At 39.9% G+C, this 24,049-nt stretch overlaps 1 protein-coding gene across 6 annotated transcripts in view; it reads left to right on the forward strand.

Annotated features, from left to right (window-relative positions):
• CHST15 (carbohydrate sulfotransferase 15) overlaps positions 1–24,049 on the forward strand; it is an 85,903-nt gene that overhangs the window by 13,719 nt on the left and 48,135 nt on the right. The window contains exon 1 of one of the 6 annotated variants that reach the window (XM_034775151.1): positions 2,682–2,825. The exons of 4 other annotated variants lie outside the window; for them this stretch is intronic. The gene's annotated coding sequence lies outside the window, so the exon portion shown is untranslated. Of the gene's footprint in view, positions 1–2,681; positions 2,826–22,937; positions 23,089–24,049 lie in introns of those variants that run through there. One more of the 6 variants, XM_034775149.1, reaches the window with a different exon arrangement.

Consider the following 24,049-nt stretch of genomic DNA (forward strand, 5'->3'; position numbering starts at 1 on the left):
AAAAAAAATGAGAAATTTTATAAATAATAATGCTATAAAACAGTTCAGTATCTCAGATTGAGGATTGACCTGCCTAGGGGATATAGAAGAATAAATCAAGATGAAACCACAATCACTTTTGACATTTAGTGTTAGAATTACTTTGCAAGGCTATTTATACCAGCTTTAAAATAGTTTTAACAAGAAACTAGATGTGAGAAGGTGAACCTAGGCTAAATGAGTCCCATTATCAGAAAGGGAAAACATTCACTTGCACACTACCAGACTATTTTAAATACTTATGTTCTTTGCAGAATAGACTTTGTACTTTACTAAGTATAGCAGCAAAAACTGAGAATATTTAGTCTGAGAAATGGATATATATTGGCATCTTTTAAGTCAAGTTTGGATCTCTGTTGCACTTTGGTAAATCAGGTTTAGCTCAGCTGAAGTCACTAGAGTTGCTCTGAATTTGCACTGCTGAAAATGAGACCGTATCCATCCTTTCTTTGGGTGGTATATAATTACTTTGCTCAGTATTGTTAGGCACCGAATGTCTGCGAGAGAGTAGTTTCCTGTTTTTTGGAGAAGAGCAGAAGACGTTGCTCTGCCAAGTAGAAAGCTAACCTAGCCTCTCCAAAAGTCACTTACACAGTAAGTGCCCTTCTGCATGAAGGTATGGCTAGTTGAGAACACACATCAAGGAATTTGTCAGCAGGGCAGTTCTGAGGTTTTTATTTTGTACTTTCATTACAAGGCCAATTTCATCATATTCCTCCACACATCAATAAGTCCATCTCTTTGAGCATGACCTCATCCTACAGCTGGGGCAGCATCCCTGGCTGATTCCCCCCACTTTACAAAGGTTATCCTCTTATTCAGTCAGAGCTATAACAGGAGGGCGATCAAGTGTTCTTGTCCACCGAGGGAAGAAAATTTTGAAAATTTACCCCTGAATAGCACTATTCAGGGATAAATTTTGAAAATTTTCTTTGATCTCATTGACTTTCATCGGAGTTGCCTAGCTAAATCTGTGTAGTGCTTTGAAAGTGTACCTGAAGCATATTTCACTCCCATATCTATTGTATGCTTTAGATGGCACCATTCTCATAGATCATGGTACTTAATAATAAAATAAATATAAATATACAAATCTCTATTAAGAAGCAACACATTAAAAATAACCAGAGAAAAAGGTAGTCTGAAGTTTAGGTTTGAAACTACTTCTTTATTAGCAGTGTATTATTCATCCACTTGATGTTTCTGTGTGGTATATAGAACTCCATGCAGTGTGTGCCCTTGGTAAATAAAGGACTCAAAGTTGAAACTCAATTTGTGTGGCAACTTGTTAGTCTATAATTTGTAGTAGTTTTTGTTAAGATAAACTGTGATTACATATATTGATAGATTCTAGGGACAGAAGGGACCATTGTGATTATCTAATCTGACCTACTGTATAACACAGGCCATAGAACTTCCCCAAAATAATTCCTCAAGCATATCTTTTAGAAAATACATCCAATCTTGATTTGAAAATTGTCAGTGATGGAGACTCCACCATGACCGTTGGTAAATTGTTCCAATGGTTAATTATGCTCACTGTTAAAAATGTATGTCTTATTTCCAGCCGCTGGCTCATGTTATACCTTTCTCTGCTAGACTGAAGAGCCTGTTATTAAATATTTGTTCCCCATGTAGACACTGATGGACTGTAATCAAGTCTCCCATAACCTTCTCTTTTGTTAAGCTAAATAGATTGAGCTCCTTGAATCTATCCCTATAAGGCATGTTTTCTAATTCTTTAATCATTCTTGTGGCTCTATTCTGAACCCTCTCCAATTTATCAACATCCTTCTTGAATTGTGGGCACCAGAAATAGACACAGTATTCCAGTATTGGTTCGCCAGTACCAAATACAGAGGTAAAATAACCTCTCTATTCCTACTGAAGATACCCTTGTTTATGCACATCAGGATTGTATTAGCTCTTTTGGCAACCGCTTCACAATGGGGACTCATGTTCTGCACATTATCAACCCTGACCCCCCAAATATTTCTCAGAGTCATTGCTTTCCAGGATAGAGGTCACCATCCTGTAAGTATGACTTACCTTCTTTGTTCCCAGATGCATACATGTATGTTTAGCCATATTAAAACAGACATTGTTTGCTTGCACCCAGTTTACCAAGCAATCCAGATCAGGACACTGCTAATCTATTTTACTTTTTGAACATCTCTTTAATTTATCATGGGTCTTTCTAAGTAATCTGTTTCACAGTGTACTATGGAGTAGGGAAAATGGGGTTAATCTTGATAAATAAATGGGGTTAATCTTGATAAATAAAATGACCAAATGGCCAAGATGGAGGCACTAGCAATATAGTAAATCAGAGTTTTGCATTCATACCAGAGTGTACACCACTTAATTCTCACAGATAAAAGAGATTTGGGGAGGGCTCCTTTGAGGGAGGGATAGCTCAGTGGTTTGAGCATTGGCCTGCTAAACCCAGGGTTATGAGCTCAATCCTTTGGGGCAAAAATCTGTCTGGGGATTGGTGCTGCTTTGTCCAATACGTATTTTCTTTGCTCTCTGTCTAGATCATAATTCGCGTCACAGAGGGAATGATAGTAGTTTGCTATGGTGTTTGTGCAAACATATTTAAAAAAAAATATATTTATATCTATTATTTACAGAAAATAGGAGAGGAAAAGAACTACCTCCTTGCCTCTGCAGGTAAAGGGAGCATGTTTGTGGAGACATCAACATCCCTGCAGCAATGGCTGCTATCCCTAAGAGCTTCAACAAGCTTGGTAAAAGAGACACTGTCAACTTCATTTGGCCTCAAAGTGAGCTACTTTACAAGTTGTTTGTTATCTTAAGCTCCTCATCTACCCAAATGCTTCTGTTTTTTTTAAGAAAATGTTCCTTACAGCCCTGAGAAATTTGTTTATGTAAAGTTGCAGGAAAAGTTTGTTTGTTTTAAAGTTTCTCAAGGGCTACAAGGATCAGTTTTATGAAGAAGCATGCCAGAGGCACTTGGGACTATAATTGGCTCAACAGCCATTAGCTTTGAAGGTATTCCATGTTGACCCCCTGTTGAAACTAACAGTTAAGTAAGGCTGCTATGAAAGTCATTGTGTTATGCAATAAAATACATAGTCAAAGGGACAAGAGCATTCCTGGGAAGGAAAGCAAAAAGTATAAAAAGAAGTTGAGCTTTTATCATGATGCGGGAAGAGATATTTCTGTGACTGTAAGGCTGCTCCTCATATCACATAAAAACATTGGCACACACATCATCGTGGTATTGCTTATGAACATGGAATCCATTTTTCAAACCTGTCTACTCTTGTGAGGCACTTACCAAAATAACATATTTCTAACATCTCTAGAACTGCAATGTGACTAATTATCTGGACTCTTATTAGTACTGGTAAATATATCACGTTCATTTTTATAGCACTGTCTGCATGAAAAAACACAGATATTTTATTTTATTTATAGCTGGTTTTGTCATCTTTATCTGGCTGCCATATACATTTTTTAAAAGAGAAGAATAAGCTTGCAATTAAGACGTTGAACTGAAATACAGGAGACCTGGCTTCAGTTTCTTGCTCTGCCGCAGGCTTTTTGTAACCTTTGACAAGACACTTAATCTCTCTGTATCTTAGTTCCCCATCTGTAAAATAGGATTAATAATACTTCCTTTCCCTCACCCTTTGTGTCCTCAATTTAGAATATAAGCTCTTCGAGGCGGGGAGAGTCTCTTACTAGGTATATGTGCAACGCGTAGGGATTCTTCGGATAAATTATTTGGTGGCCTCAGAGTGCGACCACCCACTCATGCTGGTGGCTGCTCTCACTCTTTTTCCTAAAGCTAATTAAGTGTTTTAGGAAAAACAAATAAAGATGCACATATACACATCCAAATCATTGTAATTTATTTATTGCTAGCTAATAAGTCTGTTTTGAAAAGTGATATTAACAAACATACAAGTATCATGGGGGGAGGGATAGCTCAGTGGTTTGAGCTGTGGCCTGCTAAACCCAGGGTTGTGAGTTCAATCCTTGAGGGGGCCACTTAGGGATCTGGGGCAAAATCAGTACTTGGTCCTGCTAGTGAAGGCAGGGGGCTGGACTCAATGACCTTTCAGGGTCCCTTCCAGTTCTATGAGATAGGTATATCTCCATATATTTATATCACTTTTCATTTATCCATCCTCTGGAGTGGAGTGGCTGGGTGCCCAGAGGCCCCCCAACCTGTGTTCTTGGGTGAGGAGGCTATGGAACATGGAGGAGGGTAGGCGGTTATACAGTGGATGCAGTGGGGGTCTGTGCTCTTGTTGGCTTTCCTGCAGCTGCAACCGATACTTCGTCATGTCCGTTTGCTCCCCCAACAGACACTTCATCATGTCCGTTTGCTCCTCCATTAGCCTCAGCATCATGTCCTGTCTCCGCTCTTCGCACTCACTTAATTCTTTCCTGGCATCTGCCACTGAATGACTCCATGCATTAAGCTGTGCCCTATCAGTGTGGGAGAACTGCATGAGCTTGGAAATCATGTCATCACAAGTGTGTTTTTTTTCGCCTTCTAATCTGCCATAACCTCAGGGACGGAGATGATACGATTCTGGGGGGACTGCATGGTCACCTGTGCTGCTGAGTTCGCCACGCTGACCAAACAGGAAATGAAATTCAAAAGTTCCCGGGGCTTTTCCTGTGTATCTGGCTAGTGCGTCGGAGTCAAAGTGCTGTCCAGAGCGGTCACAATGGAGCACTCTGGGATAGCTCCCGGAGGCCAGTACCATTGATTTGTGTCTGCACTACCCCAAATTTGACCCAGCAAAGTCGATATTAGTGTTACTCCCCTTCCCGGGGACAGAAGTCGATTTTAAGAGCCCTTTAGGTCGATGGAACGGGGTTGGTTGTGTGGACGCATTCATTTTTAAATTGACCTAACGCAGCTAAATTCGACCTAACCCTGTAGTGTAGACCAGGCCTAAGAGACTTCTGATAAGGTTTTATTTTGGTGTCTTTCCTGTTACATGTGTAAATTAAAGAATTCATAAAAAGTCTTCAAACTGCAACTTATTTTTCGCATTTTATTTCAAGAGTGATTCTCTCTGAATACTTTTGTATGCTCGTGGTGCATTCTACTCTCATGTGCTTCTAAGTGCCTAGAATGTGTTTGCAGCCAAAGCCAAGTTATTAAATTAAATTTCAAGCAATTAAAGATTTATGTCTTTGATTTGGGACATAATGAATAATATTGGCACATTGAAAAAGATGAGCTAAAGTCGGTAAATGTATTGCAATACTTAAGAATTCCATTAAACAAAGATGGTTCTTGTATTAAACACTTTCACAATACTAAAGTTTGGGTTTACAGAACCTTGAGTGGTTTTTGGAATTTTGCTGGAGATTTTTATTTAGTTCTCTATAGAATCTTTTAAGTCAAATGCTCTAACTCAATTACTCTGGCATCAGGGACTGAAGTTTTGGGGTTGTTTTGTTGGTTTCTCCTCTATTAAATATTTCATGAAAGGGTCCCATGTCTCCTTCAGTGAATGCTGAGGGAGTTGATTAGAAGTGAAACTATGTTCTCCGAGGGGAAGTTCCTTGCATCTTTGAGAGTCCCTGATGATTTTCATAGAACTGTGATGACAGTGGGCCTCGATTGCTCATGCTGATGCCATAGGGTGAAGACTGAAATCATGGGTGGCTACAACAAACTAAACCCATTCCATATATTTTGGTGTTTTGCTGTTGAAGCAAAATCTCAAAAGAAAATGTAACAACTAAATTTAGGGATGTCTGGAAACAAGCTGCCCTTAACCGGGTAAATTGTTGTAGAATTGATCCTATATTTGTTTGTAATTGGAATCCTTTTCAACAGAACAACCATAGCTTACTCAGTTTCTGAATGCTCACCAACAGACAGGTTTATGCCTGTGTTTGTGAGAGAGGCTGGCTGCCTACAGTAATTGATAGAATTTGGGTCATTTCATTAAATGTAAATGTTTAACTGCTCACAATATGATCATCTTTTTTTCTTTCCATTTTCCTTAAAACACATTTCCCTGTGAGAAACATTTCAGCAAATGAACTCTCTGTTAGTTGAACGAAAACACTCCGTATTATATGTGTCTGTCTGATTTCAGTTGTGACCTCTGAGGGGAAGAGTCTGTGTCTTAATATGTTTGTACAGAACTGAATGTCTACAGTTGATGATCAGTTAACTATTATATAAAAATAAGCACCTATGGCTGAGATCATTCCATTTCCTCTGCTCACTTTGGGCCATAGCGTGTACTGCTGCTCTGCAGGGCAGGTGGGGTTTGTAGAGGGCAGAAAGATTTGTGTCCTGTGCTTCTACGGGATACTGGGGGAAAATTGCAGTCCCCATTCCCACAGTGACTTCTTCCTCTGAGGCCTGGTCCCCACTAAGTCCCCACTTCGGACTAAGGTACGCAAATTCAGCTACGTTAATAACGTAGCTGAATTCGAAGTACCTTAGTCCGAACTTACCGCGGTCCAGACGCGGCAGGAAGTCTCCCCCAGTCGATGCCGCGTACTCCTCTCGGCGAGCTGGAGTACCGGCGCCGACTGTGAGCACTTCCGGGATCGATTTATCGCGTCTTAACCAGACGCGATAAATCGATCCCAGAACATCGATTGCGTGCCGCCGGACCCTCCGGTAAGTGAAGACAAGGCCTGAGACACAAGACACACCCCAAAGGGAACAGGGAGCCGGCAGGGACACAGCCCCATTCCCTACTGCTCACCAGTTAGCATGTTGGAGGAGTAGACAAAACGCCCTGAAGAAGCGTAGTATCAGGCATGCTCCTTTGCACCCTATGGTGCTTCAGAAAGCATTCTGCTTCTTGGGGTGGGGGGCATTCTCCGCCCCCTCAATACATGACTGGGCCTTAAAAGCACACTTGAGCCCTTTATAATTTAGATTGGGTTTAGTTTGAGCCAGTCTCTATTTCTAATACAATAAGAATTAAGTAGTTAACACCTGTGTTGAAAAATAACAATAATAAAAATGGACTGAAGCGCTTGCTTTGGCTTGGCTCTTGACTACAAATTAACACTGTCTGCTGTGCTTTGGCAAATGTTGCCTTTTCAGCAGAGAGAGTGCATGCCAGATTCTTCTTGGCTCATTAATCATTATGCAAAATTGGTGTTTTTTCCTGATTTCTTTCCATGTGAATTTTTGGTGGGGAAAGGTGTGAGGTTTTTATCTTATTTGTTTGATGTGCAGTCCACGGTATGTACATCATAATTTATGTTCAGATATCTTTGGTTGTATTCTTTCCACATGCAAAGTTAGGAGTTTGATACTAAGCACACACACAGTTATATTGAGGAGAGGACATGTCTGTACTAAACATACAGTTAAAGTCAAGGGTCTTAGTTTATCACACAGTTGTGGTATGGACTATCCTGTGCTTCTCTGAGTTTTACCCTATTTACTGGGGCCTGGTTAGGGCCCATGTATGCTAGAACATTTTGCTGTGTTATAAATGGGTCCCCTGACCAAGTTATAGGTATGATAGACCAGGTCTCATAGGGTATGTCTTCATTGCAGCTGGGAGCAGTCTGGGTAGACACACTCATGCTAGCAAGGTTTGATATTACACTAAAAATAGCAGTGTGGATGCTGCGGCTTGGGCTTCAGCTTGGGCTCTTAAGTCTTGGGGCTTGAGTGCAGGGCCGGCACCAGCAGAGCAAGCACGTGCCTGGGGCGGCACATGCTAAGGGGCGGCATTCCGTCCATTCTTGGGGCGGCAGAGTCCGGGCAACTTTTTTTTTTTTTTTTTTTTTTTTGCTCGGGGCGGCAAAAATGGTAGAGCCAGCCCTGGTTGAGTGGGCTTGAACCCGAGCTGCAACCTGAGCCACAAAGGTCACACTGCTATTTTTAGCACACTGCTTGAGCCCTGCTAGTGCGAGTCTGTTTACCTGGCCTGGGAGGCTTGCTCCCAGCTACAGTGTAGACGTATCCATAGTGATTTAAGTCCTATGTTGGAGAATCCCGAATGCTGACAGGCTGGTGAAAGGATGAGTTGTATATTGTGGTGCATGTGTGTGTTGGTGGAAGTGGATGATGTAGGTAGTGATTAGTTTTTCAACTGTGATTTTGTTTTTATGAATGTGTCGTAGGTACTATATCAAGTGTGAGTGACACTTTGTTCTTGCATAAGCTGCATAGAAAAGTACTAATTGTGACACGAATTAAGCATATCCATATGGAGACAATTGAGAGTAGTAGTATTTTATAAAGTCGTCAATAAAGTCATTACACTTGTTAAGGGATGGGTGAAAGAATAAGAGAAAAGTGGTAGAGTTCAAGCCTTAGATTCATTGGTGTGTAGTTGTTGAATGAGGAAGGAGACATTGGAAATAAATGTCATATGACTGCTGGAATAGAAACACTTTGTCTGGATTTTGCAAGCCACATATTCCATAGGAAAGGTTTGCTTCTGGTTGTAGCCAGAAGTTATTTGCAGGCTGTTTGGGTTTCATCCAGAGATGCCACATTACTTTTACATTCCAAAATAGGAGCTTCCCTATTGTGATTTCTTATGAATATTTAGATCTTGCTTTAGTCCAATCCTTGGACTGTAATTTACTAATCAACTATCTATCTATGGAATGAGTGTGTTATCCTTTACTGTTTTAATTAGATGGATTTTTGTACCTTGTGTTAATATTTTAAAAACGTAAGTTGTTGAAAATTTGTAAAAGTTGTTGCTGAGCGTGGAACACTTTTTTAAATTATTAAAGCAAAAAATATAAAGTTGTCATTTGTTATCAATGATTAGTTTTGGTAGACTAATTTTTGTTTGAATTTACAAGAAACTTTAATGATAGACTCTAATAGTTTGTCTTTTCAGGATGCAGCTGTGTATGTTTCCTTTCACCCACTCAGCAGTAGATGAAAGATGAAGTGCCCTATTCATGAAAAAAATACTTACACAGTAGTCGTGTATAGTCTAGAGACATTTTTTCCACCCATTTTTAACGCATGTCTTTTGGAGAAGATACCATACTTGATTCATAAAGATAAATCTAATTTAGATGTGTGATTTAGGCAAACAGAGATTTATTAAGAGAAATCAATTCAGGATGTGGAGAAAACCCCTTTTCTTGAGGTGTAATGATCAGGTAGGCAGCTGTTAAAATACATGTGGATTTAGAATTGTCACACACATGCTACTGTGACTCATGATCAGAAAGTGTTAAGCATCCTGCAGGATAAATGACTCAAATTCAACCCTTAAAAACATATGGGGAGATAATGTTTGTGTTTTTGTGTATTTACATATATATTGGTAGAGGTCAACAATGTAATCAAACAGTCCCTGTCTATGCTGTATTCTGTTAATTCTGAGATCAACAGAACATCTTAACGTTTAAATGAACTGTAAACATAGGATATTGCTGTATTCATCTTTCTTTGAAATGTATAGCAAATCACCTGCGAATGGTGGAAAAACAGGCAATTGCCTTATGTTGATCTGTGTGAATAATTACCGGTGATGCTTAGGAAATGTGTCTATTGTTTGCCAAGGGACTCCAACCTGTCAAAGACAGCCTGAAACTATGTAAAAAATGGCTTGGGTCCTCTTCCTGTGTATCTCAGATCTGCTTGAGGCTTCATGCAGGGGAAGCCTAAACCACAAGGACTGAGATCCCAGTTCTGACTGGACCACCCTGAATACAAACATTGGATTATAACCTATGAACTATTTCTGAAAGAACTCTTTGCATCTACAAAGCTCTCCATCTCTGCTATGAATCTGAATCTCAAGATTGACTCATGTCTGTATATACACTGATCTTTTAATCAATTCTCTCTCTCTTTTCTTTTGAAATAAATTTTAGTTTTCTTAATAAGAATTGGCTGTAAGTGTGTATTTGGGAAAGGTCTGGAATATTCATTACCCTGGGAGGTGATGTGTCCGATCCTTTGGGATTGGTAGAACCTTTTTAATATGATGAATAAGATTTTCAGTAAACCTCATCATTTTGACTGGGGTGTCTAGGTGGAGGCCTGAGCTTGTGTTACTTTAAGGGAATTGTGTTGTTGACTTCTGAGTAACCAGTGAGGTATAATAGAAGCTGCTTTGTGCTGGCTTGGTAAATGTAAGTATTGGAATATCCATCAGCTTTGGGGATTGCCTGCCCCATTCTTTGCAGTGCACCCTAATTGAGTGACCTCAACTGACTCCCCTGGGATTCCGGTCACAACTACATTATACTAATATTAAGAATCTACCTTAAAACAGCCCTCTACGCCAAGAACACTGATTTATTGCAGAGTGGAAAGTATTATCAAATAAATTCTAGTAGATAGCATTTTGTTGCATTATTTCAGTGGAACATGTGGCTGTATGGAAAAAACATGTTTTACTAAAGCACAGAATAAACAGGCAATGGCAATGTTATGTTGTTCACATTCCATTTATTCCTTTTACTCATAACTGTATTCATCCATCTAAAGAATCCTTAAGTTAGCAGCTGATGACTCAAAAACCTCTACAGTTAGCGATTAATGCTTTATGCCATTTAAAAGATGGCATAAAGCATTAGTTTTCAGATGGTGTAAAGAATTAGTTTCCAGCTCTAAATTTTCTTGAGATAGCAGCTGGTAAAATCATGTAAGACATGAAGTGGAAAAAGAGCAACATGGTAATCAAAATAATGTGATTTTTTTTTTAATGTCCATCATTTTGCAATAAGCCAAAGCTAGAAACGCTTGGCAAGGGCTGTGCAAATACCTTTAGGACAAAATTTTTCCAAGCACTGGCCCTATATTGATAGTCAATAGAGAGAAATAAATCCCTTTTTAAAGTGACTGAAGGATTGATTCATTTAGTGTTAACATTTTCTATAATCTCAGCTATGTTATGCTGCATTTTTATATCTCTGTAGAACAGAAGTGAATTAATATCTAAGATGAGTTGATGTCTCATGTAATGAAGAGTAATGGAATGATTTTTGTCTTGCACAAACTAGGAACATTTACTGACTACTCAATTTTTAAGATTAAAGACACCTTCACCTTCTCATTGCTGAAATAGCAGGGCTGAATGGCAATCTGGCACTCAAAATAGTGCTAGACTGGGGGACCTGCCACTGTTCTTTGCCCTTACATATTGCAGCCAAAGGGAGTGAAATGTGACAGTCTGACCTTGAGTTCAGGCTGCGCATTGCTGAGAATAGGCTGAAGTTGGCAGTGTGCAATAAAGTGTGTGGGGGGGACAGAGGGAGGATACTACTCTTTCTTGGTGCAATATCAAGGTGTGACTCATTGCTAGTTAGCTGCCGTAAGCCATGCTCTCCTGTCCCAGAAGACTGATTCCTGTACCTTTCTGAGGTCAGCATACTCCAATCCTCATTACTGTTATACACCTTCGGTAAACAGTAATTCAGCCTACATCTTTAATCCTGCAGACAGGATATCAGTCAGTGAGAGTTTTATTCTGTTTTACTAGCATGCTCATTAAACCTTACTATCACTGTATAATTGGCTTAACTTCCATCTTGTGCTATTGCAGATGTAACTGAAGTAGTCTTGTGGTCACATGTGGTTTAGAGCCATGTTTAACCTGGCATCTTCATGGGTGTATTCCTGTACTCTTTTCATTACCCAGTTAATGAAGCACTGACAACAAGGTACAGGGTGTTCTCTCTTTCCTGTAAATGTATATTATTAAAGAAGCTACCTCTCCTGACATTTAACTGTTGCCAGTTTCTAAACAAGGTGCTGCCCCAGTAGTGCTAGTGCAATATTCTTACAATAATTTGGGTGAGAAATAGACAAGCAAAGATTATTCATGCCATGAAATTACAGCACTTTGATTCTAAACTATGGTGCTAAAGATAAACCTTTTATAAAACTCTTTAACATTTTCCCTTTACATTGCTTATTAATATAGTGGGCCAAACACGGCTGTGTTACACCTATGACAGCTTCTTATGACTTCAGTGGTTTTGCATGGATGTAACTGAGGGCCGAATATTAGGCTATAATATTGTGCAATATATCAAAGGCAGTTTTTAATGGAAATTAAGTAGGTAAATCCAGTTATTCATGTCTGAATATCGGTGACATTGCAGCAGACTTTTCAGAAGCCCTCATGATCCATCGCTAACTTTGAGCACTCAGCAGCTGATCTACCAGTGATTGCCGCACACCATCCATCCATCTCCTTGCTAGCCACACCTACAACAATGACGCACCACCATTCCTTCCATTATGACTATCTCTAGGTTATTTCCATCTCTACTCCTAATGTGACTAAAGTACATAAGCTTGTGTCGATTTCCAGCATCAGGGTCTGCTTCTGTCCAATAATATTTCTCACATAAGCATTCACCTTTTTGTCCATCCAGGAGATATGCAAAAGTCTTCACCAGCACCACATTTCAAAAACTTCAGTTTTTTTTGTCAGCAGCGTTAACTTTCCAGGATTCACATCCATGAATGGAAAAAATTAGGCTTTTCACCAGTTGCACCTTTGTACATTTCCAGATACTACTTTTTTCACACTTTCTTAGGGGAGGCCATAGCTGAATGAGCCATTCCTAGTCGTCTTCTGATTTCTTTGGAACAGCCTCCTTGTTTGGATATATATGATCGCAGATAATTTAAATTAACCCACTGCCTCTAAGTTTGTCTATTTATCGTGATGTCTTCTTGCATTCTGTTTTGGTAGTCATGTTGACATACATGCATTTTGTTTTCTTCATGGTCAGGAATAGTCCGTGTTCCTCACTAACTGTTTTTACAGATTCCAATATATGTTGTATTGTATTGGTGGTTGTAATAAAGAATGTCATGTTATCAGCATGTCTGAGGTCGGTTAAGAGGTGTCCACCATAGAAATCCCAACTCCTTCCACTTTGTCAAAACCTTTCAAGGCTTGTCTCTCTCTTTAACATGTATGCGGAATTTACTGACTTGGTGACAAAGTATTCTCTTATCTCACACCCTGACTGGTGGAAAACCACTTGCTGTCTCCAACTGCTGTTCTTACTGTGGTCTGTTGGTGGCGGCAGAGACTTGTCATGAGTTCACTGAGATGCTTTGGAAACTTCATGTCTGCCAGTATCCTCCCAAAGTAGTCATATTGGACAATTATCAAATGTTTTTGAGTAGTCAATAAAGCACATGATCAGTGGGTGATTGTTCTCTCTGTGTTCTTCAGTCATGTGATGGGTATTCATGATTTGGTCATGCATGCCTTAGCGTCTTTGAAACCAGTTTGTTGCAGTGATCGCTCTGTTTGTATTTGTCGTTTCTTGGGATCCTGAATTATGTAGAGCAGAACTTTGCTGACGTGATTACAAACCATGGAATAAAATAAAAACTGTTGTTGTTGAAACCACCAAAGCACACTTTCTGAAAGGTCAGCATCAGACTGCATCATGGTTAACTGAGAAGCTGTTTGAACTGACAAAAAAGTGACAGAGTGAAAGAGAATGCCTTGGAGATGGAAGAATGTAAGAAAGTGAACACACAGAGTCAGAGGCACTCTAGGTGAGATGAGCAAATATGAAGCGAAAATGTATGGAATTTGAGAATTTTAAAGTAGAATAATAATCCAAAAGGTATGTTCACAGTGGTAAGATTTCTTACCCTAAGGTTTTCCCTGTGATCAGATATAATAAGAGATCATGATGGCAGAATGCTCGCTGATGATATTAAACTCAGGTGGAGTAATTATTGTGCAAATCTCTATGCCTTACCAGAGCCACTCATAATGCAGGATGACAGAAAAGAGAGCATGGGAGCCGGAGCCATCGATCCTCTGAGAGGAAGTGGTGTACGCTATTATGAAAATAAAGCCTGAGAAAGCATCAGGGATAGATAATGTGCCTGCAGAATTGTTAAAAAGTTCAGTAGTGATCTTATTTGGACAATTTGTAATTATGTGTGGATAACTGGGAATTGGCTGGAGGACTGGATGAAGGGAATTTTTTTTGCCGTTAACAAAGAAGGGAGACGGAGTGTAGTGGAAATTATAGCTGTATTAGTGAATTAACTACAAGCACTTGAGGCCCACTGAAGTCAAGGGGGAGTCTTTCCATTAATTTCAACATTCACTGGTTCAGGTCCTTATTTTCTTTAAAGGCCAGATGCAGAAGCCCTTAATCCAACATAGCACCCGGGATGTAAATTCTTCAGTATTTTCCTGTTTCTCCCTTGTTTTTCACACTGAGATTTTAAAAGCTTTACTGGCATTGAATTCATGTGATTTTTTTGCTTGCAAAACAAGTTCCTGGAATGTGAGTTTTAATAACCTTATATCCAGTCAAAATATTACAAATATGTTGGATTGGATGTCAATCTAGTTTAGTTGAACAGATCCAAGAAATCTGAACACGTCTGGTTGAATAACTCTAGATTGATGCAGGCAGATACAAGAATATCAATTGAAAATTAGGCTACAGAAGCAACGTGCCACTTAAGAAGAATTGTAATTACTCTCCTGTTTGCAATTCAAAAAGTTAATTTGATAGAGATGCGGTTTCTATTACCCTTGCTACATTAATCATATTCTTGAGTTTAAGTGCAGTTTTAGTAGATCGTGGAAGATTACATTGCATCATGATCTGTGCTCGTGTACCTCTGTAGTTAAGGAGCCTTTGTTTTTTATAACATTTCGGCATTGAAAAGTTAAGGGTCGAATAGTTATGTTTTCACATCTGCTGTGAATTGAGAGGAAGGATGGATCTTCTAGTAAATTCATAAAAAGAAGTAGGAAAATATGTTCATTCATCTCAGGAGTGGTAATGACAGGGAAAATGGCATCTTTTCTTTTGTTTCGAGACTGTGTTTTTTTTAAATCTCTACACATTGTAGGGCCAGATTGTGTTTAGCCTCTGCAACATTCACTCAAGGGATGAACAAGAAGCCTGTCTAGGCTATTGCAACATGCTCATCAGCAGAGAATTAGGGGATCTGGACACAGTTTTAATTTGCACTCTCTTGATTTAAAAACAAAAAAAGATTCAAGGCCAAATTCTCCCTTGAGAACTCTTTCCATCTAACTTTGAGTGTTCTATCATGCTTATTATTGTAGTAACAAAGACCAGGTTGTGAGCCTGTTATTGGTCACTAGAACTACTCGTATGAGTAATTGCTTGCCACTGTAGGTAAGGGGCTCACAATCTGGCCCCAACCAGTTAAATATGTGTCCAGTACTACATCTGTCTCAAATGAGAATTGCATGTATACATTTGAAAGCAAAGTTAAATTCTCAGTTCCTTTTGCAGAGGAAGAGGTGCCGAACTTTTTGAAACTAAGGGGCTGGTATTGAGAGATATTGAGCACCTGGTGTTCCCATTGACTTCAGTTGTAGTTTTGGGTGCTCAGAACTTCTGAAAATTAGGCTCTAATTATTCAAGAAGACTTTGTGTGTCTTAAAGAGAACATTTAGGAACATGAGTAGAACTTCCCAGCAGCAAACCAGTGTGGCACAAGGGGAGGGGAACACAGTTGCTATATCCTTTCCAGATTCCCATAGCAGGTATTGAATGCTGCAGTCAACTGCAAATATCAAGGACATTAATGTTGATTGGCATGTTGTTTTTCTGCAGACCTAAGCAATCCAGCCATGCAGAACAAATAAGGAAGGTGTATTTCCCTATATTCAGATAAAGGAATGGGAACAAATACATCATCTCTCCTACCAAACTAAGTTTTACGTGGGGGGTGGGGTGGGGGGGGGAGGGAAGCTGCTCCTCTTTTGAAATAGGTGCTGCAGAAGAGCTACTTTAGATGATTACAAGCAATATCTGTCCAGAAACTCAGATGAGGAAGGAGACTTGGAAGCTTGAAAATAAAGTGGGACATTCAGCTGTCAGAAAGAAACGTATGATGAAAAACAGTCTGTATTTGATAAGGGAACTCTGTTAATACTAGACCAATTCTTTGCCTTTGGAGTTTTCTCAGGATAAGTACTCATTATTCATTTTTGACTATAGCATGCCTGCAGGACATAGGGGAGCTGTATTTAGATACAATAGTCTTTCCTGCCTGCCAACCCCAAAACCCCATAGACTGTGATGGTAAAAATACCCTGAGTGGAAGAGCTCCATAACAGAATCAGTTTTCATGTTTACTGAGACTTTAAATCACCCCTTTATTGTATTCCTTTTAACATGGGATGATAGTGTGATTTATTCTTTAGAAAAGCATATTGATTATTAGACCCTTTTAAAATTAATTAAAATAAATTGCCGAGGGGTTGGACTTGTCACACTATTTCTCTTAGCCCCAACTGGACTTGCATTTTGGAGACTCCTTTTGTCCTTATCATGGGAAAAGCTGATTCTTTTCCTTTAGTAATATAACCAAAGAAAAATAAATATGGTAAACTTAACTTGAAAATTCCTCAATAGTAGTAATATGTCAGTGAATGTGCAAATTAAATTGATGTGAGTATAGTTTCTTTTTAGGTGGTCCCTTTACTCTAACTGGGAAAGCTGTCTGTCATTCTGGATCATCAAGAGAATACTATATCCTTTCTGTTGATTAGGGATGAAACTTAATTACTATAAACAGTGGCATTTTGTAGCATTTGTGACATTCTTGATTGGCCCTAATCCTCACTGCTAATGAGGAATTGTGGATGCATTTGATTTCTAGTTTTATTCTGAATACCTGAGGTTTTAAATATGTTTCCAAGTTGCTTTTTTGAGAAAAGAATGACTGACTGGGATCCAAATGGAACGCATCCTTTAAACCATCTCTAGTTTTGTGGTATGACCTCAAGGACCATATAGGAAGGTTTGCTAAGAGTAGCTGTGAGAATGGAAAAGCTATATTAAGTTTTGACCACACATAACAATTTTGGCAACTTTGTACTAAGTGTGGCCATTTTTGTGCACCTCCTTCTGTGGAACCTTGTGCTGGAGTAATTTATGTAAAGATGAAGTTTTACTGCAGTGCAATTTGTTTCTTATTCAGTATAAATGTGAGTCAGTGTTTCTGGAGTGAAAATCTATGAGATGCATAGAAACTAAATTATATTAAAATATGAATGTCTGGAGATGTTACACATCGGGGGCCACAATGTTTTTTAAAAGTGTTTGAAAAGATGAGGGGGTTACAGGCCAAATTCTGCTCTGTTACACCGCAGGCATGAGTGGGAACAGAATTTCACCGTGTGCTTTTTGAGATAAAGGACTCAGGTATACTAGCTTGGCAATGGACTCTGAATTGACGTATGTCAAAGCATTCTCGTCATCTGAGATGTATTCATGGGCCAGGTAACTGTCAATGCCTTTTTTTTTTCCTTCCTCCCTTTCTTTGGAAATAGTCTATGGCCCAATTCACTTCAGGGCAGAGCCCTTGCCCAAGGCTCTGTTGCCCGACTTAAACCCTACTAAAATCTTTGATGTGAATATTAAATGGGATTCAGTTTTGGGAAAGGCTCCTGTGTGGGTCTTTTTTGTTGTTAGATTGTGTGTTTGGCTATCTACCCCAAATACAGATCAATAACAATGTAGTCTAAATGCTAATGGTAGTTTAAGGAGCCGGTTTTAATGTAGCGTGGTGATGCTCTGATGTAGCACGGTGTTTACCTGTGTGGATAATCAGTCATCAATCATTTGTAAATCAAGAATTGATAGGCATTTTAACTGTGATCATACATTTAGTGAGAATGTTCTCTCCAGTTCAGCTTAGTTTAATAATAACACAACACCGATAAATTGATTGGATTTATTAATCAAACAGTTAGCAAAGACAGCACATAGAGAAGCATACAATTGCCAACAGCTATGGAAGACCTCCCCTGTAGTTTCTGACAGCTTGCATCCAGTCTGCTGATAATTTTAGTTCCCCTATAATTTAGGGGCTGTTGTGATCTTGTTACCCTTGTTATGTATCATTCTGATCCTTATCTATTTCCTCTTTCTGATGCCTACTTAAATTATTTCCAAGGTTCCCTGTTCCATTGCAACTTTCCAATTGTCTTAGCACCTGATGGTTAGTCAGTGTTTGTCCTTTTTTGGATAATTTCATTGGTTATACATCTTGTGGTTAGCACATTATAAAAATATGTCTTAAAACAGCTGTCAAAATAGGTTAAGGATTACTGTTCAGTATAATTTCATTCTTCGTTAGACTTCTTTATCTAATTGTAAAGCATCAAGGGAGTCTTGCTCCCAGGCAAGCCTTAAAATCTTTCTTGGCCTATCTTCAGTGTCAATACCATAGAAGCCATTGGCCTGATTCCCATCAGTTCACAAGATTTCTACTGTATTTTCTGACTAGAAATAATTTTATTCTGAAAATAAAATATAGAAATGGACAGTCTACTTCTACATGGGAGTAAATTGGAGCAGCACAGGTGTAAAACCTCTAGAGCTGGGCAATGTTTTTTGACCAGAAATATTTCCCACTTAAAAATGGAGTGGTTTTTTTTTTTTTTTTTTTAAATTTTCATGTGAATGTCCTCTGTAACCATAATTTTCGATGGGAAATTTCAGAATAAAATATAATTGTGGGGATCCTTCCCCCACAGATTTTGACCAGCTCTAAAATCCAGTGTAAGTGAAAAGAGAACCAGGCTCAAAAATTGTCAAGGTTCTTTCAAGAAATAAATACAAAAAGTCTGGGTTCAATCCTCTGGTTTAAGTTGCTGTAGATCCATTTACTTTACTTTATTTACACAAAATAAGGATGTGGCTCAGTGTGTGCACTTTTTATATAAGTATGCTGATGAGTAGGAATTAGAATATGTTTGGATTCAATCTGGTAGGGCAAATTTTAAGTGTTAGAGAACAATCCTAAGGTGACCAGACAGCAAATGTGAAAAATCGGGACAGGGAGTGCGGGGTAATAGGAGCCTATATAAGAAAAAGACCCAAAAATCGGGACTGTCCCTATAAAAATCAGGACATCTGGTCACCCTAAACAATCCTGAAGTCATTATTACTGTCAAAACTACTGACTTCAGTAGGAGTTTTCTGGCTTTACTAAAGACTTCAAGATTGGGCTCTAAAACAGTTATGGCAAGTTTAGATTTGAACAACTGTTATTCAAGCTGTGTATATAATCTTTTGACTGTTACCAAATGTTCTAGCTTTTGACAAAAGGAATATGTTAATGCTTCCCTTAAGGAAATCATTTGACAAGCATTTTTTTTACAGTATTTTTTTTCCTGTGGATTGAGTTTCGAGACTTTCTTTAGCAGGTGAGGAAGTAAGCTTTCTGCAGAAGGTTGCTGACCTTCATAATGAGTTATGTTGGCTCTCAAAACCATTACAAGAAGTTTTTGTGGTGAAATTACAGATATCAACAATTTCTCATATAATTTAATTTTTTGCACCTGGGAGAGGAGCAGATATTAGATTACTCAGAAGTAAATAGCTGTGAGTTCAGGCAAAGTTTTATTATCTAGGGTTACCATATTTGAACTTTCAAAAAAGAAGACACTCCATGGGGGGAGGGTAGCCATGCCCCCTATCCACTCCCTCCCACTTCCCGCCCCCTGACAGGCCCCCCCAGAACATCCAACCCCCCCTGCTCCCTGTCCCCTGACTGCTTCATCCCCTCTCCACACCCCCGCCCCCTGACAGCCCCCTCCAGGAACCCCCGACCCATCCAACCCTCCCTGCTCCCTGTCCCCTGACTGCCCCCCAGGACCCCTTCCCCCTTCTCCAACCCCCTTACCGTGACGCTCAGACCAACGTGACTGGCTCCACGCGGAGCCAGACACGCTGCCACAGACACGCTTCCCCGCGTGGCGCGCTGAGGCTGTGGGGGACGGGGGAGCAGGGGAGGGGCTCTGGCTGCTGGAGGCTCCGATGCGAGTGGCACACTCCGGCCCGGCCGCTCTGTCAGTCATGCCACGCTCTGCATTGGGAGGGAAATCCCGGACCTTTTTAGATTTTTACAAAGTCCTCCCGGACAGCTATTTAAAACCCCAAAATCCGGACATGTCTGTGATAATCCAGACGTATGGTAACCCTATTATTATCAGAATGTTAACATGAGAAGCCAAAAATGTTCATCATCCAGCAGAAGGAGAATTAGTTCTCCTCTGTTCCCCCCTTCCCCCATTTTTTCTCTTTAAAGTGATTTTTAATTGCTTATATGTTTATTCACTGAGCAAGTACAGCATGTGCAGCAGTAGTGTAAATTTCCCCACACTGCCCTGCCAAAATGACTTAACCTGTTCTAGAAAAAACATAATTCAGTGTCCACTCCCATTCAATCCTTTCACTTTCTGCTGAAATCATTAGCTAATAAGGGCCAGTGATGATGGTGTTCTGGATTTTCTTATTAACACTTGCCTTACTACACTTGTTAGCAGAACTGAGTCCATCAACTCATTTTAAAAATGCCACTGAATTATGACCAGACAACGACAAGGCAAGTTGCTACTAACCTGGACCAGGTTGCATGTAGTAAATTGGAAATGCAGTGCAGTGGGTGGAAGGTGGAATTATATTATTATTATTGATGTTCTGCACGGATACTGAAATTCTTTATAACATTTTCAATTGTTTAAAAGATCTCAATTAAAAAACAACAACTTACTTCCTTTTTTGCCTTCACACTAATAGAGAGTTTATCCTGATATAGCTGTAGATAGCTTTTTCACTTAGGGCTACCCACAGCTTTTTTATAAACTGCTTACAACATTGAATTCACAGTAGCTTGAGGGTAAAATATTAATAAAAAAGAGGTAAATTTTTGAGTTGCTGTAGTGGAATATGTTAAGTCTGCTTTACTTTTAAGACTTTGACAAAACAAACGTTCACACTAGCCCAAGTTGAGAATTGCATAAATCTTCCTGATTTGTCATGGAAAGCAAGCAGGTATTGAAAACATTTGTCCAGATCGCTTAAAACAATTATGAAACTATTGATAAAACAACATATTTTAGGCCTGAAGAAGGGCATTAGGTTTATTATATTAGAGGCCATTTGTTCCCATAGAAACTACTGAGCAGACTGAAATAGGAATGTTACATCTCACACAGGATATACTAATGGCTAAGTATGGCTAAGGAGTAAGGGACCTAATCTAATTCCCATTGATGTCAGTCAGAATCTTTCTCTTGTCTTCAGTGACAGTTGGATCAGGCCTATCATGCCTAGAAAATGCAGCTGTAGAATAAAATATAAACACTGGTTCTCGTAAAAAATTGTCCGTCAAAAGTGTTTTTTGATTCAAGGAAATTTTTCATGGAACTATCAGCTTTCTGTTGAAATTTTTGATTTTTTTTTTCATCAGAAAATCCAAAGCCTGAAGATCTAACTATTTCTATTCATATACATGGCATGGTGCCACATGGAGGTGTAGTTTGGTTTCCTCATGTCCCCATTCTCTTCTATTGGCAGTACTCCCCAGCTGGACTACATCTTCTGCAATGTACCATGGCCAGGGACATCTCACCTTACCTTGAGCAGAGACCATGGAGCATCATGGGAGAAGTCTGGTGAGAGAGCCTGTCCTGTAGAGGAGAATGGGAGCATGAGGCACTGTGGCAGTATTTCCATATGGAAATATTTCAGTTTCCATTTTTTTCCTGAAAAAAAAATCAAAATTTTCCTTGGAAAAGAGCCCATTTTCCAAACAGCTTTAGTAACAATATCAAATGCCAAATCCTCAACCTAATGCACAAGCCCAGGATCCAGGGAGAAAGGACAAGGCATCATTTCCCCAAGTTCACAGAGCCCTTCCTCAACCATTCTTAAGCTCTGTGGCTGGAGTAGTCCTGTGAAGCCCCTAACTCTGTAGCAGGAGCCCACTGCAGTTGGGTTGCCCATTCTCTGTATATCCTCAATCCAAATCCAGGCCACTCCCTTACACAGCAGCACCACATTGTTTCCACTGCTGATGGGATCTCTGGCCACAGAGTTGAGGCTGGATTTTAAACAAGATCTGCTACATGATGTTTGTAAGTGGAGTGCATCTACAATTCTGTCTTTCATATTTAGATTTTAGCTTATTTTAAATTTGTGTGTTCTCTTCTCCATGACAGGTGAGTTTTTGGCCCTAAAATGCACAAAAAGAGATCCTTCTTATTAAAAGGTCTTGGGGCCAGATCGTCATTTAGACTGACACTGAGGTGTCAAGTGAGGTAGCTCCATTGACATCAAAAGAGCTATTCTAATTTATGCCAGTTGATGATTGGCCAACTATATATTTGGTATATTTTAAATATGTTTAAAATAGGTTAAAAGCATGCTGCTCTTTCATGCGATACTAATGTAGCGCCCCTCTCCACCTGGTTACCTCCTTTAATGGCAATCCGCTTACAGGTTTTGATGGACAGGTCTGGGTTCTTTTGGATCCCGCCACCCACTCAGCAGGGTGAATCTTTTTTCTTTTTTTTTTTTTCTATGAAATTATTTGGCGGTGCCTCCACCCCCCTCGCTCCTTCCTGGCAGGGTCACCAGGGAAGCTTGGGCGGAAAATTCTAACTACAGAGTAATCCCCACTTACTTGCCAGATAGTTGGAGACTTCCAAGAAGTAACACAACACATAAAAATATATTCAACACAATAATTATATTAAACAGGCAACAAATACAACATAACAGGGTGAAACACTATTTTTAGGGTCATCGGTGCCCACACTGAAAATACCCATGACTTGATGTAACAAGTGTAAAATTAGTGTCCTGTTGGTACGCGTACTTTGCTGGGGCCCTTGATGACCTATAAAATTCTCTGCAGTGGTTTGGCAGTGTGGCTGACTGGGTTCAGTACAGCCCAAAGGATCCACAAGTGGGAGGAGGCGGTGAATCCCTCCACAGGTATAATAAGCAGCAGGTTATAAAATCCTCAAACCCTTACTCCCTGGCCTGAGGACACAGTTCAGGGAGTAGGGGGTCCCCAAAACAAATTCCCTGACTAACTAACTAAAAGACGGTGCACTCACGAACTCCATGAATGATCTTCAGGTTTGAAGATGACGCTGGACTCTTCAGTCACTGCAGAGGGGCTGCTGTCTGCTGTCAGGGATCCTCCTCAAGCAGGAATCTGGCTGCGTTGGTCCCAGGATTTCCCCTCACCACAAAGGGGTGCAAGGCGGAAGGTGTAAATGATACAACTACCCTAACATTCAGGTATTTAAAAGGGTGTCATAAGGAGGAGGGAGAAAACTTGTTCACTTTAGCCTCTAAGGATAGAACAAGAACAATGGGTTTTAACTGCAGCAAGGGAGGTCTAACATTAGGAAAAAGTTCCTAACTGTCAGGGTGGTTAAACACTGGAATAAATTGCCTAGGGAGGTTGTGGAATCTCCATCTCTGGAGATATTTAAGAGTAGATTAGATAAATGTCTATCAGGGATAGTCTAGACAGTATTTGGTCCTGCCATGTGGGCAGGGGACTGGACTCGATGACCTCTCGAGGTCCCTTCCAGTCCTAGAATCTATGAATCCAAACTGTAGTCTCCTAGCCCAGCCTCCAGTCACACACTCAGCAGGCAGCTTCCCTGGACTAGCAGAGCTGACCATTTGGTGACTAGTCTCACCTAGGGGGCTGGAGGTGAACCCAGCCTGGCTGGGGAAATTTCTCAGCAAACTCTACCAACTGGGACTCATCTGTGGGGAAAGAAAACCCAGGTGAGGGATCGACTAGAGGCCAGTTCTCAGGGGGAACCCTGTTTGCAGGCCTGGGACTCACCAGCTCCCCACACAACCAGTCCTGCCCTTGCCCTGGCTGGCTCCAGCCTCTCCAAAATGGCTTCTCCCCTCTCCTGAACTCTCTGGGAGGGGCATCTCACTCCCTATTGGTGTATTTTACAGAGTTATATGAAAGAGATAAAACCAAATATTAAGACTAGAGAACTGAAAAATAAAAGAAATATATTATCATGTTTTGAAAAATGGGAACTACTCCATCTGTTTTTTATCTCCTGCCATTCTATAGATGAGGAGTGATTTAGTTATTAGCATATGGAAGCAATTTTTAGTAGCCATATATTTATTGTATTCTGCTTTCTTTACATTGATGGAAGAAGGAAAAAAAATGGGGGGGGGAATTATTTGACCTATTCTGATTTTTAATTAAAAAAAAATAGAA

Source organism: Trachemys scripta, chromosome 7 (genome assembly GCF_013100865.1).
Source record: "Trachemys scripta elegans isolate TJP31775 chromosome 7, CAS_Tse_1.0, whole genome shotgun sequence".
Lineage (NCBI taxonomy): Eukaryota > Metazoa > Chordata > Testudines > Emydidae > Trachemys > Trachemys scripta.